General features: G+C 43.2%; 1 protein-coding gene across 1 annotated transcript in view; it reads right to left on the bottom strand.

The window, feature by feature from the left end:
• The window catches only part of LOC124786213 (protein similar), a 740,085-nt gene that overhangs the window by 566,701 nt on the left and 156,562 nt on the right, over positions 1-16,822 (bottom strand). The gene's annotated exons all lie outside the window — the stretch shown is intronic.

Here is a 16,822-nt window from a genome sequence, read left to right as displayed (position 1 = left end):
AAGACATTCGTCAGAAGATGAAGAAGTATTAGAGCACCAATGTATTGAATCAGAAAAGGTATAAGCGGCACAGGGAGTTTAAAGAGGGGGCTGAGGGGGGAGGAGGAGGTTGTCAACACCGACAGATTTTTTGGGTTTTGGCACTCCGCTTGTTGCGATTGCGCCATACATCTACAAATGGAGCGATACTAGGAAATTGGCGATGAACACCAAACGAAATTTGTGAAGAATTGAACACTAATCAATGCTTCTTCGTGGGTTCCAACACTAATTGCCCTGATGTGAAAGAGCTTCGTCTTACTTTTTATGGATCTACGCTATAAATTTATTAGAATGACGAAGATGTTTTCTCAAAGCATATTATTACTTTTCATGAGTGCTGGGAATAATACTTTCAACCAGAACTAAGCAATGAGTGGCAACATTAATTTTCACTGGAACCAAGGAAATTTCTTACCACTCTTTCTGCACAAAGAAAGAAAGAGCGACTCATCTACGGCCGCATATATAAGATGTCCCAGTAGAATACAAATTCTACTACATCATGTACATTCTCACGAAGTATACCTGTAAAGCGCCTCTTATCTTTCAAGAAGGCAACTTGGTGGCAAGCAGTTTGACGTGAAACAGGCGGTACTCGAGAGGCTGTGCAGTCAGACTAATTCATTATGAGTTCTACGTGAAATTGAGGCATTAATAAAACTTAGGCACACTTACGTGCGCCGACTGCAATGCAAACTATGTTGAATAGCGAATTTTTTCTGCCTCTTGTGAATATTACATGTGTACACGACATCGAATTTTTTCTGCCTCTTGTATTACATGTATACACAACATACCAGTTATTATCAGACGCTGCTTGCACGTTCATCTTCCCCAAATGCAGGTAGGTAGGTCTGTGTGGTTTAGAGCAGGCTCGGTACCAATGTAGGCTGCCTCCCCTCAGATTCCACTCATGGGTGGTGCTCGGACGAAACTATCGCCTGTGGGCTTCCTCATGCAACCTAATTTGAGGCTCTCTGCGCGATAAGAATGTGGGACGTCGGGACATTTTCTTTGAGTCGTCCCAGTGTGTATGCGAACGGCATATTAGTAGGAACTGGTCTCACGAGGCAAGACACCTTTCTTGTGTCTCGCACTGGAAGTTATTGAATTGTCCAAGAGGTTCTCGTGCAAACTGAATTATTTCTTCAGTCATTTAGAAGTGGTTTGGATACCAGGGCACATGAGTTGGTTTTACAAATAATCTCATCTGTACATAAGTGGCAACCCTTAAAAAATTTTCAAATGAATCGAATTATAATACAAACCTCCGTCGTAAACATAAAATTGAGATGGGCGTTATACCTTATATCGCTGAGTGTCTAGTGCAAGAATACATTCAGACTATGTGGGTGTTACTCTAATCGTTATCGTCATTATAGTCAGCTCCATAGCTAAGGTCCCTACCTAATGTCTGCTAGTACAGTACTCGAAGCGGGCGAAGTCGGTACATATCCGTGATGGGGAACGCAGCTATCTTCTTTGGAACTGGCCCAAAGGGAGAAGACACTGCTTTGTACTTGTCCTTCACTTTTCATTATTTCCCATATTTCCTTGGTGTCTTAGAGGGAAGGAGATGGTAAGCTGTTAATGGTGATTCATCTGGTAAGCGTAAAAGCTGTGTCCGGTGACATTTTTGGACCTTCCCTTTGGATGTACAACATGCATAGGTACAACCTTTCACCGCCTCCCCTCCTTCTGTTTCACAGTCCGTAATACAATCGCAGGATAACACTGCCCATATAGGAATTTGGATTCCTGGGATACCTCGGTGCTTATTAAAGAGTATGCAGCGACTCTTGATCTGTGTTACGCTCCATCGCTAGTCAAGGGGGAACATCATTGCTACATCTTCAGTTTTTTCTATGATAAAATAGCATCCGAGCTCAAGAAAAACTGCTGAGACGGTTACCGATATTATCATTTACCGCGTCATTTACGCACAAAGACTCAAGTCAACAGATAACCACCACCACCACCACCGAGTTCCCCCCCCCTCCCCCCCACGAATCGTAGACCACATCCATTTCGCTGGTAAAAATTTACTCACTACATTAAAACAGGCCATATATTACGAAATACTACAAAATAAATATATAATGGTTACTCTAACATAAAGTGTGGCTCGATGGGTTTACTGGCAAAGTGCCACATAACAGGTAAAAGGTTAGATCTCTGGTCGATCATAGGATTTTCACCTGTCATTTTTCATTTCTTTCGCCTTTGGCAATGTATGTTAATGTGAAAAATTTGGAGTTGTATAACGGCTAGAAATCCAAGTCAGTTCGAAGCTTGGAGGAAAGCAAGGGCATATCACCTCTACTACGACTATGCCCAGTGAACCATTGTGGTGTTCATACCAGCTTCCGGGTTGATGAAGCTTTACCTTTTAATGCAAAATACTTTTATATACCCTCACACTTCAAGAAGAATATAATCATTCCAATTCCAAATAAAGCAGTTGATGACAGATGTAAAAATTACCGAACTATCAGTTTACTAAGTAATGGTAGCAAAATACTAACACGAATGCTTTACAGAGGAATGAAAAACTGGTAGAAGCCTTCCTCAGGGAAGATCAGTTTGGGTTTCGGAGAAATGTAGGATAATGTGAGGCAAACTGACGCTACGACTTAGCTTACAAGATAAATTAAGGGAGGCAAACGTGTGTTTATAGCATTCGTAGACTTAAAGAAAGCCTTTGACAATGTTGACTGGATCACTCTCTTTGAAATTCTGAAGGTAGCGGGGATAAAATACAGGGAGCGAAAGGCTATTTATAACTTGTACAGAAAACAGACGGCAGTAATAAGATTCGAGCGGCATGAAAGGGAAGCAGTGGTTGGGAACGGAGTGAGACAGGGTTGTAGCCTCTCCCCAATGTTATTCAATCAGTATATTGAGCAAGCAGTGAAGGAAACAAAAGAAAAATTTGGAGTAGGTATTAAAATCCATGGAGAAGAAATAAAAACTTTGGGGTTCGCCGATGACATTGTAATTCTGTCAGAGACAGCAAAGGACTTGGAAGAGCAGTTGAACGGAATGGACAGTGTCTTGAGAGGAGGATATAAGATGAACATCAACAAAAGCAAAACAAGGATAATGGAATGTAGTCGAATTAAGTCGGGTGATGCTGAGTGAATTAGATTAGGAAATGAGACACTTAAAGTAGTAAAGGACTTTTGATATTTGGGGGTGATGCTGAGTGAATTAGATTAGGAAATGAGACACTTAAAGTAGTAAAGGACTTTTGATATTTGGGGAGCAAAATAACTGATGACGGTCGAAGTAGAGAAGATATAAAATGTAGACTGGCAACGGCAAGGAAAGAGTTTCTGAAGAAGAGACATTTGTTAACATCGAGTATAGATTTAAGTGTTAGGAAGTCGTTTCTGAAAGTATTTGTATGGAGTGTAGCCATGTATGGAAGTGAAACATGGACGATAAATTGTTTGGACAAGAAGAGAATAGAAGTTTTCGAAATGTGGTGCTACAGAAGAATGCTGAAGATTAGATGGGTACACCACATAACTAATGAGGAGGCACTGAATTGGATTGGGGAGAAGAGAAGTTTGTGGCACAACTTGACTAGAAGAAGGGATCGGTTGGCAGGTCATGTTCTGAGGCATCAAGGGATCACCAATTTAGTATTGGAGGGCAGCGTGGAGGGTAAAAATCGTAGAGGGAGACCAAGAGATGAATACACTAAGCAGATTCAGAAGGATGTAGGCTGCAGTAGTTATTCGGAGATGAAGAGGTTTGCACAGGATAGAGTAGCATCAAACAAGTCTTCTGACTGAAGACCACAACAACAATAACAACAACAACAACAATAACAACCATTGGATGACAGGTGAATGTTAGCAATATTCTAGGAGGTTCAATAAAATAATTTATGATTCATTTACAAACGTCTAGAAACTAAGGGCGATATCAGAAATATTAAAAAGACAATGCAGTATGAATGAAAAGCAAACTAACCTGAAATTTAGTCACGCACCAACAATAATTTCTCGAACTGGGGACATTAATGGGTCGCAGAAAGGGGGAAATTCCTTTTTTCTACCGCATGCTTAATTTGTTAAGTGGACTGATTTGTGTGTCGTCGTTCGAGTCCACGGCGTCAACCGAAATTGCTGTGAGCAGGTTGTTAGGACTGTAGCCCAACGAAGAGGAGATGTGGTATAAGTACAGACTGAGAGTGCCCTTATAGAAAGCTTTCCAACGTGGCGTCTAATGATACAGATAAAAGGAGTCGCGTAAAGAAGTGAAGACTGAGAGCGCTCTGTACTTATCAGCTGTAACAGCCGTCTTTTACACCTAACGCCTGTGTTTGGTTGTTACAATGAAACGTGGTGCCTATGCTGGATATCTTTACGATGGAATAGTAATGCATGAAGTAAAAGACCATCTCCTATTAAGCAAAAATTCATGTCATTTCATAAACAGTTCAGAAAATTTTCGGCAATGCATAATACCCGCAGTGAAGGCTATTTTTTCTGCTCGTAACAGACTTCTCTACCGTTGCTACTGTTAATTGTTGGTGGTACGATGAACTATTTTTAACAGCGTTCTGCCGTCCCTGTGGAAAAAAAGACAATGAGGTAGCGCAGGGTATTTTTCGCAAAAAAATTATGCCGGACGGGGTTCCACGTCCTGTCGATACGGCAGAATTTATAGACACAGCACTGGCTCATTTGGGCTAGGAAGAGGAAGGAAATCACCCTCACTTTAGTGGAAAGAATCTTCCTAAAATTTGCTTGGAGTGATTTATTAGAACACTGATGAAGTGTAACCACAATGGCTGGTAGGAGATTTCAACTCCGCAGTGTCTTAACCATCGGTTTCGCAAAAACAAGTGAGAAATGTTCGAAAAATGAGGATCGCTTGGCCCACCAAGTAACTTCTGCATAACATCTACAATGAAGAAATTTACTGTGCCAACAAACGTGTCGTTAGTATACCACTCTTTTCACGGACGGTCGAAACATAGATATTTGTATTAAAAACGGATGGTTCATAATTATTTGGATAAAAATTACAAGTATTTAACTACAACTCAAGACTAAGCCTCTTGCTTAGCGTGGATATCTGAAAACCATGCTTAGTTATCTTGACGAATCCAACAAGAATAACTCCGAAAGTATGATAGGAGCTGAAAAGTTTGTGGGACAAAAGTTGCATGGGACAAAGGGGGACATAAAAATATGACGTCGGTTTTCTGTTGCTAGGTGGGGTCGCTTCCGAGATTGAAGGTCAGTTTTGTTTTCTTAAATGGGATGCTATAGTTTGGTACTTATTTTCTGATAGCGGCTATCGAGACGAATCCAATGATGCGTAACAGAAAGGTCTTTGAAGGTCATCGAAGGTCACAAAGGTGGCATGAACGTCCATTTCTAGAAGGAGTTCGTAGTGATGACTATTGGTGTCAATGCAGTGCTGCTATCTTCTTATCATGGATTGAGTGGTATTCCTTATCACATCGGCACTAATCGATGCACATGCTCTGACAATTCTCTCTCGCCTATCTTCACCCCAAAAGGAAAATCCAGAGGCGTCAAGTCTGGCAAACGAACCATCCACGACACATCTCCTCCGCGTCCAGTACAACGATTAGGGAATTGTCTCTGCAACTCATTTCTAGCCATCAGCGAGAAATGTGCAGGACGCCCATCGTCTTGATACCACATTGTGTTCCTTGTTCCTAAAGGTATTTTTTCCAATAACACACCTAATGTTTCCTGCCATAATGTGGTGTATTTCCCACCATTAAGATTTCCTTCGATGGAATAGGAGCATATAATTCTGTCCTCTAGAATCCCACACCATACATTCACCGTCCACGGTCTTTGGTGTGCAACTTGCCGCAGCCAACAGGGATTTTCAGTTGCTCAATAATGTATGTTAGGAAAATTAACATTTCCATGGTTCGTGAATGTAGCCTCGTCAGTAAATAAAATCAAATTAAAAAATGTGTCATCCATCTGAATCTGAAGCTGAGCCCATCGGTAGAATTCAATGCGTCGCGTACAATCCGTATCAGTTAATTCTTGGTGGAGACTGATATGGTAAGGATGATATTTATGGCGATGCAGAACACGACCAAGACTACTCTGGCTCATTCCAGATTTCCCTGCGATTTGATGCGAACTAACACAAGGATCTCGAACCACAGTGGCAAGAGTGCAAATTTGCGTTTCCTCGTTAGTAACTTTCCTTTGCAGGATATGTTTCCGATGCGTTAAAGATCCAGTTGTTCTCAATTTATCATACACATATTTAAATGTACGACGTGTAGGGTGAGTACGTTGAGGATATCTTTCTGCGTATACGTCTCTAGTTGTCATTGGATTTCGTCGGCATTCTCTGTAAATGAGAAGCATATCGACTTGTCCTTCGAAGGAATACAATGTTCACATTCGCTTGATTCGATGATACGTCTTACCGTTCCTGTTAGTGTTGTATTGCGAAACTGCCGAATGGTGTTTACATGTCAATGGCACGTTAGATAGATATGCCGCATTCGGCGAATATTTAATATTTGCACGATGTACGAGAGAGAATTGTCAGGTCATGTGCTTCGATAAGTGCTGAAGTGATAAGGAACACCACTCAATCCATAAGAAGATTGCAGCACTGCATTGATACCAATGGTCATCACTTCGAACACCTTCTGTCACGGGCGTTCATGCCACCTTCGTGAACTTCAAAGACCTTAAAGTTACACATCATTGGATTCGTCTCGATAGCCGTTACCAGAAAATAAGTACCAAACTGTAGTATCCCATTTAAAAAACAAAGTTGACCTACATATCTCTGACGCGACCCCATCTAGCAACAAAAAACCAACGTCATATTGTTGCCCCCGTTGTCCCATGCGACGTTTGTCCCACAAGCTTTTCAGCTACTATAATACTTTCGGAGTTATTATAGGTGGCACTAGTTAGTAGCTCACCCGGTATACATTACACATGAAAAATGCAATTGTACTGTAAACATTACTGAGTCTTTATGAGTAGAGAAGCTACAACAGCTATTGTATTATTTCCTGATTAAAATCCGGATGTCGTCCCTATAATCATGGTGATACTGACACGGTAATTACACGTCGTTTAAACTCCTTTTTTGGTCGAAAGCTACGCCAGAGGCAATAAATACGGAGTTCTCATGATTAATCACACAAGTTATCTAATTTATATAAACTATGCCACGCATAGACACACTGGCAAACGCTAATATCGACTTCCCCTCAGACAGGACCGAGAGCTCTGCATCGAATTTAGACGCAGAAGCAATCAGGTCGTTCTCAGTTTCCTAAAATACGGAGTTTCTCTTTACTGGTACAGATAATATATTAAAAATAACACACAATTGTATCCTGGCTTTAGTATATTTCAGGAGACACAGCAGCCTCATGCATATCTGCATTGCCATCCAAAGCAAGATCTATGACTGTTGGGCATATGCTGCGCGCTTGAGCGAACTCACATGTACGCTGCTTTTAACATGCAGCAGCAGTCGTCAGAAGCCGTGAAATGATTACGAAGTCTACAAGGTCTCCGGACAGTTCTGTCTTACCTGCAACAAAATAATGAAATGTTACAAAAGTGGCAGAATACATAATCGGAAACACAAATGGTTCAAATGGCTCTGAGCACTATGGCACTTAACATCTGAGGTCATCAGCCCCTTAGAACGTAGAACTACTTACACCTAACTAACCTAAGGACATCGCACACATCCATTCCTGAGGCAGGATTCGAACCTGCGACCGTAGTGGTCGCACGGTTCCAGACTGAAGCGCCTAGAACCGCTCGGCCACAGCGGCCGGCACGGAAACAAACTTTAGGCAGAACATTATGATAACCGGCCTACTAACGATATAACCCACCCAGGCGATATCAGCGTCAACCGGCGAGGAATGACTGATAGACGTACGCACGGAGCATGTAGAAAAATGAACGTGCTGTTCAATGGGGTAGAGGCGTGGTCTATGTGAGTTTGACCGAGGATAGACTGTGATAGCCCAGAGGCTCGGCACGAGCACTTAGGAAACTGTACCATTTGTCGGGTGTTCGAGAAGTGCTGTGGTGTCTTCAACACATGGCGAAACCGTGGGAAACCACGCTCAGACGTCGTGGCGTCGGACGTCGTAGGGTGGTCAGAGTGATGAAACAGGACAGGCGGCGAACTGTGATGGAACTAACATCAAACTTTAATGCTCGGCAGAGTGAAGTGTGTGTGAACACACAGAGCACCGAACACTGCTAATGATGGGCCTCCGCAGCCAATGTGAACATCATAACATCGGCAACTACGACTGAAAAAGGCCCCTGATCATCGGTGTTGGGCTTTGGCGCATTGGCAGAGCGTTGCATGGTCTGATGAATCCCTATACCTTCTTCACCATGTCGATGGGAGGGCGCGAATACGTCATCCTACACAGGTTCAGCTCCTTGACACTTGTACTGTGGGACGGAGACAAGCTGGCGGCGGCTCCGTTATGCTCTGGGGAAGATTCAGGTGGGCATCAATGAGTCCAGTGGAGCTTGTGTAAGGAAGGCACCATGACGGCCAAGGACCTTCCTACACTGGTTGCAGACTACATACACCCTTTCATGACGATCATATTTCCCGACGGCAGGGCATTTTTCAACAAGATAATGCGCCATGTCACAAGGCCAGGAGTGTGATAGAGTGGTTCGAGGGAAAACAGTGGCGAGTTCCAACTGATGTGCTGGACCCCCAACTCACCAGATCTGATCCCAAACGAAGACATCTTGATGTGATTTGAACGTGACATCAGAGCTCATCGCCCCTCTCCCCGGAATTTACGGGAATTAGCTGACTCATGTGTGCAGATGTGATGCCAACTCCCTCCAGCGACCTATTAAGGCCTCATTGCTTCCATGCCAAAGGTGGACACACCGGCTATTAGGTAGGAGGTCACAATGTTCTGGCTGATCAGTGTACGTTACACGCAAAACACACATCTTTCATACGGACGCTATATTAACAGGAAGCTGTAAGCATATACCTAGCAAATACTCTCACAGTTGTACTATTGCACTCCATGCGCGATGAATTTCAGAACTTGGCTACGATATTGATGTTTCAGTTGATCATTACCACATACTTCAGCATGCAGTGACCCGCCCTACGCGCTCAAATAAATTTTGATTGTAACTGCCCAACACAACAGTTACTTACTCAGGCACTTCTAAAGGCCAATTACTACGAGTTGGGGGGGGGGGGTTGTTTGTCGGAAGAGACCAAACTACGAGGTCATCGGTCTCGTCAGATCAGGGAAGACGGGGAAGGAAGTCGGCCGTGCCCTTTCAAAGGAACCATCGTGGCATTTGCCTGGAGCGATTTTGGGAAATCACGGAAAACCTAAATCAGGATGGCCGGACGCGGGATTGAACCGTCGTTCTCCCGAATACGAGTCCAGTGAGTTGTGGGTATATCCACTTACTTGCAATCAGTGATGTATTTCTCAAAAGCTGAAAAAGAGTTGTTGCGTTTGAGAACTGGAGCAAAAAACTAGCTCCGCACAGCACCTATAGCCAACGAAATTCAACAACCATCTTAGGACACTAACTGTAGCTCGAACCGTTTAAGTTACAATCCGTACAAACAATCAGTTTTGTACACCTCCACCCCCCACCCCACCCTGGTTCAATTCCATTAAAGCTATTTTCACAGGAAAAAGCTTCCACGAATTTCTATACAGGGTGTTACAAAAAGGTACGGCCAAACTTTCAGGAAACATTCCTCACACACAAAGAAAAAAAATGTGGACATGTGACCGGAAACTCATACTTTCCATGTTAGAGCTCATTTTATTACTTCTCTTCAAATCACATTAATCATGGAATGGAAACACACAGCAACAGAACGTACCAGCGTGACTTCAAACACTTTGTTACAGGAAATGTTCAAAATGTCCTCCGTTAGCGAGGATACATGCATCCACCCTCCGTCGCATGGAATCCCTGATGCGCTGATGCAGCCCTGGAGAATGGCGTATTGTATCACAGCCGTCCACAATACGAGCACGAAGAGTCTCTACATTTGGTACCGGGCTTACGTAGACAAGGGCTTTCAAATGCGCCCATAAATAAAAGTCAAGAGGGTTGAGGTCAGGAGAGCGTGGAGGCCATGGAATTGGTCCGCCTCTACCAATCCATCGGTCACCGAATCTGTTGTTGCGAAGCGTACGAACACTTCGACTGAAATGTGCAGGAGCTCCATCGTGCATGAACCCCATGTGTCGTACTTGTAAAGGCACATGTTCCAGCAGCACAAGTAGAGTATCCCGTATGAAATCATGATAGCGTGATCCATTGAGCGTAGGTGGAAGAACATGGGGCCCAATCAAGACATCACCAACAATGCCTGCCCAAACGTTCACAGAAAATCTGTGTTGATGACGTGATTGCACAATTGCGTGCGGATTCTCGTCAGCCCACACATGTTGATTGTGAAAATTTACAATTTCATCACGTTGGAATGAAGCCTCATCCGTAAAGAGAACATTTGCACTGAAATGAGGATTGACACATTGTTGGATGAACCATTCGCAGAAGTGTACCCGTGGAGGCCAATCAGCTGCTGATAGTGCCTGTACACGCTGTACATGGTACGGAAACAACTGGTTCTCCTGTAGCACTCTCCATACAGTGACGTGGTCAACGTTACCATGTACAGCAGCAACTTCTCTGACGCTGACATTAGGGTTATCGTCAACTGTACGAAGAATTGCCTCGTCCATTGCAGGTGTCCTCGTCGTTCTAGGTCTTCCCCAGTCGCGAGTCATAGGATGGAATGTTCCGTGCTCCCTAAGACGCCGATCAATTGCTTCGAACGTCTTACTGTCGGGACACCTTCGTTCTGGAAATCTGTCTCGATACAAACGTACCGCGCCACGGCTATTGCCCCGTGCTAATCCATACATCAAATGGGCATCTGCCAACTCCGCATTTGTAAACATTGCACTGACTGCAAAGCCACGTTCGTGATGAACACTAACCTGTTGATGATACGTACTGACGTGCTTGATGCTAGTACTGTAGAGCAATGAGTCGCATGTCAATACAAGCACCGAAGTCAACATTACCTTCCTTCAATTGGGCCAACTGGCGATGAATCGAGGAAGTACATACAGTACATACTGACGAAACTAAAATGAGCTCTAACATGGAAATTAAGCGTTTCCGAACACATGTCCACATAACATCTTTTCTTTATTTGTGTGTGAGGAATGTTTCCTGAAAGTTTGGCCGTGCCATTTTGTAACACCCTGTGTAAGACAGCAGCACTGCTGACCTTTCTTCGTTATATTACCACGTCACATTTCAGCTTTTATCCGTCGGTACAGCCTCCTTGACTAGACAGTTGAAACAAAAACTAACGGCGAAGCAGTGGTCTGTTCAGCCAATAAACACAGCAAAAAAGGCAGTCGCAAAGTTTGGAGAGAGGCAGGTTCTTAGAAACTAACACATGAAAATTTAAATTGATTGAATACCACGCCATGGAGAAGTGGGTGTCGACTAAGTAGATTAAGGCTGGAGAGCAACCCATCGTGGCATAACAACAAAATTCAGAAAATGCTGAGAGAAAACGGCGGTTGCTGTTCTCTCGATGATATATATAAAGACCGCAGCAATGCCAACAGGCATTTGTCAGTAGAAATTCCGTGCGCCTATAGAATGATCGATGCGCCAAGCATACAACTGCCACCGCCATACCGTAGCAAAAGATATTGCCCACAACCCCAGAAAATTCTGGTACTGCGTAAAATCGCTAAGCGGATCGAAGGCTTCTATTCACTCACTCGTAGACCAGTCCGGTATGCAAAGAGAAGACAGCTAAAGGAAAGCTGAAATTTTAAATTTTGCGCTGAAAATAGATATCATTCACGCAGGAGGATCGTATAACATACTATCATTTGACTGCCGCACAACGTCCATTATTGAGGACCTAGAAATAGGTGCCCCCCATGAACCATGGACCTTGCCGTTGGTGGGGAGGCTTGCGTGCCTCAGCGATACAGATAGCCGTACCGTAGGTGCAACCACAACGGAGGGGTATCTGTTGAGAGGCCAGACAAACGTGTGGTTCCTGAAGAGGGGCAGCAGCCTTTTCAGTAGTTGCAAGGGCAACAGTCTGGATGATTGACTGATCTGGCCTTGTAACAATAACCAAAACGGCCTTGCTGTGCTGGTACTGCGAACGGCTGAAAGCAAGGGGAAACTACAGCCGTAATTTTTCCCGAGGGCATGCAGCTTTACTGTATGATTACATGATGATGGCGTCCTCTTGGGTAAAATATTCCGGAGGTAAAATAGTCCCCCATTCGGATCTCCGGGCGGGGACTACTCAAGAGGATGTCGATATCAGGAGAAAGAAAACTGGCGTTCTACGGATCGGAGCGTGGAATGTCAGATCCCTTAATCGGGCAGGTAGGTTAGAAAATTTAAAAAGGGAAATGGATAGGTTGAAGGTAGATATAGTGGGAATTAGTGAAGTTCGGTGGCAGGAGGAACAAGACTTCTGGTCAGGTGACTACAGGGTTATAAACACAAAATCAAATAGGGGTAATGCAGGAGTAGGTTTAATAATGAATAGGAAAATAGGAATGCGGGTAAGCTACTACAAACAGCATAGTGAACGCATTATTGTGGCCAAGATAGATACGAAGCCCACACCTACTACAGTAGTACAAGTTTATATGCCAACTAGCTCTGCAGATGACGAAGAAATTGAAGAAATGTATGATGAAATAAAAGAAATTATTCAGATTGTGAAGGGAGACGAAAATTTAATAGTCATGGGTGACTGGAATTCGAGTGTAGGAAAAGGGAGAGAAGGAAACATAGTAGGTGAATATGGATTGGGGGACAGAAATGAAAGAGGAAGCCGGCTGGTAGAATTTTGCACAGAGCACAACATAATCATAACTAACACTTGGTTTAAGAATCATGAAAGAAGGTTGTATACATGGAAGAACCCTGGAGATACTAAAAGGTATCAGATAGATTATATAATGGTAAGACAGAGATTTAGGAACCAGGTTTTAAATTGTAAGACATTTCCAGGGGCAGATGTGGACTCTGACCACAATCTATTGGTTATGACCTGTAGATTAAAACTGAAGAAACTGCAAAAAGGTGGGAATTTAAGGAGATGGGACCTGGATAAACTAAAAGAACCAGAGGTTGTACAGAGATTCAGGGAGAGCATAAGGGAGCAATTGACAGGAATGGGGGAAATAAATACAGTAGAAGAAGAATGGGTAGCTTTGAGGGATGAAGTAGTGAAGGCAGCAGAGGATCAAGTAGGTAAAAAGACGAGGGCTAGTAGAAATCCTTGGGTAACAGAAGAAATATTGAATTTAATTGATGAAAGGAGAAAATATAAAAATGCAGTAAGTGAAACAGGCAAAAAGGAATACAAACGTCTCAAAAATGAGATCGACAGGAAGTGCAAAATGGCTAAGCAGGGATGGCTAGAGGACAAATGTAAGGATGTAGAGGCTTGTCTCACTAGGGGTAAGATAGATACTGCCTACAGGAAAATTAAAGAGACCTTTGGAGATAAGAGAACGACTTGTATGAATATCAAGAGCTCGGATGGAAACCCAGTTCTAAGCAAAGAAGGGAAAGCAGAGAGGTGGAAGGAGTATATAGAGGGTCTATACAAGGGCGATGTACTTGAGGACAATATTATGGAAATGGAAGAGGATGTAGATGAAGATGAAATGGGAGATACGATACTGCGTGAAGAGTTTGACAGAGCACTGAAAGACCTGAGTCGAAACAAGGCCCCCGGAGTAGACAATATTCCATTGGAACTACTGACGGCAGTGGGAGAGCCTGTCCTGACAAAACTCTACCATCTGGTGAGCAAGATGTATGAAACAGGCGAAATACCCTCAGACTTCAAGAAGAATATAATAATGCCAATCCCAAAGAAAGCAGGTGTTGACAGATGTGAAAATTACCGAACTATCAGCTTAATAAGTCACAGCTGCAAAATACTAACACGAATTCTCTACAGACGAATGGAAAAACTAGTAGAAGCCAACCTCGGGGAAGATCAGTTTGGATTCCGTAGAAACACTGGAACACGTGAGGCAATACTGACCTTACGACTTACCTTAGAAGAAAGATTAAGGAAAGGCAAACCTACGTTTCTAGCATTTGTAGACTTAGAGAAAGCTTTTGACAATGTTGACTGGAATACTCTCTTTCAAATTCTAAAGGTGGCAGGGGTAAAATACAGGGAGCGAAAGGCTATTTACAATTTGTACAGAAACCAGATGGCAGTTATAAGAGTCGAGGGACATGAAAGGGAAGCAGTGGTTGGGAAGGGAGTAAGACAGGGTTGTAGCCTCTCCCCGATGTTGTTCAATCTGTATATTGAGCAAGCAGTAAAGGAAACAAAAGAAAAATTCGGAGTAGGTATTAAAATTCATGGAGAAGAAATAAAAACTTTGAGGTTCGCCGATGACATTGTAATTCTGTCAGAGACAGCAAAGGACTTGGAAGAGCAGTTGAATGGAATGGACAGTGTCTTGAAAGGAGGATATAAGATGAACGTCAACAAAAGCAAAACAAGGATAATGGAATGTAGTCTAAGTCGGGTGATGCTGAGGGAATTAGATTAGGAAATGAGGCACTTAAAGTAGTTAAGGAGTTTTGCTATTTGGGGAGCAAAATAACTGATGATGGTCGAAGTAGAGAGGATATAAAATGTAGGCTGGCAATGGCAAGGAAAGCGTTCCTGAAGAAGAGAAATTTGTTAACATCCAGTATTGATTTAAGTGTCAGGAAGTCATTTCTGAAAGTATTCGTATGGAGTGTAGCCATGTATGGAAGTGAAACCTGGACGATAAATAGTTTGGACAAGAAGAGAATAGAAGCTTTCGAAATGTGGTGCTATAGAAGAATGCTGAAGATTAGATGGGTAGATCACATAACTAATGAGGAAGTATTGAATAGGATTGGGGAGAAGAGAAGTTTGTGGCACAACTTGACCAGAAGAAGGGATCGGTTGGTAGGACATGTTCTGAGGCATCAAGGGATCACCAATTTAGTATTGGAGGGCAGCGTGGAGGGTAAAAATCGTAGAGGGAGACCAAGAGATGAATACACCAAGCAGATTCAGAAGGATGTAGGTTGCAGTAGGTACTGGGAGATGAAAAAGCTTGCACAGGATAGAGTAGCATGGAGAGCTGCATCAAACCAGTCTCAGGACTGAAGACCACAACAACAACAGAAATAGGTGCCCCTGGCACTGAAAAACAGCTGAAAGATTTGAAAAGCAATAGGAGGAATCCCAATTCGATTTTACAAAGAATACTCTACGGCACTGGCCCCTTAACTTGCTTGCATTTATCGTGAATCTCTCGCCCAGTACAAAGTCCCACGCGACTGAAAAAAAGCGCAGGTAACCCCAGTGTATCAGAAGGATAAAAGAACGGACCCGCAAAATTACAGATCAATATCTCTAACTTCTGTCTGCCGCTGAATCCTTGACCATATTCTCATATTGTCAATTCACATATAATAAATTTCCTGGAGAGAGAAAAGCTTCTGTCCACAAATCAGCACGGGTTTAGAAAGCATCGCTCGTGCGAAACTCAACTTGTCCTTTTCTCGCACGATATCCTGTGAACCATGGATGAAGGGCAGCAGGTAGATTCCACATTCCTATATTTCCACAGTCTTCGACACAATGTGACACTGCAGACTGTTAACGAGGATCAAAGCACACGGAGTAGATTCTCAGATATGTGAGTGGCTCGAAGAAAAATACAACACAGTACGTTTTCCTCCACTGCGAGTGTTCATCAGAGACAAGGGTATCGTCAGGAGTGGCCTAGGGCGTGTAACAGCATCGCTCTTCTTCTCTGTATGCATAAACAATCTGATGGACAGCCTGAACAGCAATCTGCGACTGTTTGCTGATGACGCTGCAGTGCACGGGACAGTGTCGCCGTTGAGTGTCCGTCGGAAGTTACAGGGTGGCTTATACCAGTTTGTTCTAAGTATGGAAAAATGTAAAACAGGAATATTCTAATACAGTGGAAGTGATATTCTGCTTGACACTGTCATGTCGTTTACATTTTACGCGTAACACTGCAAAGTGGCGTGAAATGGAACGAGCACGTAAGGTCAGTTGCAAAGAATGTGAATGGTCGACGTCACGTTTATTGGGAGAATTTATGAAAATTTATCCCTTCTACAAATGAGATCGCGTACAGAACACTAGTGCGACCCACTGAGTACTGCTCGGCTGTCTGGGATCCCTACCATGACGGATTACGGAAAGACATCGAAGCAATTCGAGGCGTGCTGCGGGATTTGTCATCGGTAGGTTCAATCAAGAAACGAGTATCACGGAAATTATACAAGAATTCGAATGGGAATCCCTAGACCGAAGAAGACGTGATTTTCTTGAAACACTACTGAGGAAGTTTACAGAGGCTGCATTTGCGATCGACTGCAAGACGATCCTACTGTCAGAAATACGTATCTCGCTTAAGAACCGCGGAGAGAAGATAAAACACAGCTCGTACGAAAGCATATAGACAGTAGTTTTCCCTCACTCTATTTTCAAGTGGGGCAGGAAACGAAATGACTAGCAACAGTCCAAGGTACCCTCCGCCACGCACCGTACGATCGCTTGTGTACTTATGTGGATGTAGACCAACAGAACTGCAAAACAAACAATAGAAAAATGCATACTAGTGTTTTAGTCAGTATTGGTTCAA

The sequence above is a fragment of the Schistocerca piceifrons genome, chromosome 1, assembly GCF_021461385.2.
Source record: "Schistocerca piceifrons isolate TAMUIC-IGC-003096 chromosome 1, iqSchPice1.1, whole genome shotgun sequence".
Taxonomy (NCBI): domain Eukaryota; kingdom Metazoa; phylum Arthropoda; class Insecta; order Orthoptera; family Acrididae; genus Schistocerca; species Schistocerca piceifrons.
The sequence above is the reverse complement of the archived record's forward strand: the minus strand, read 5'-3'. Positions and strand labels throughout refer to the sequence as shown.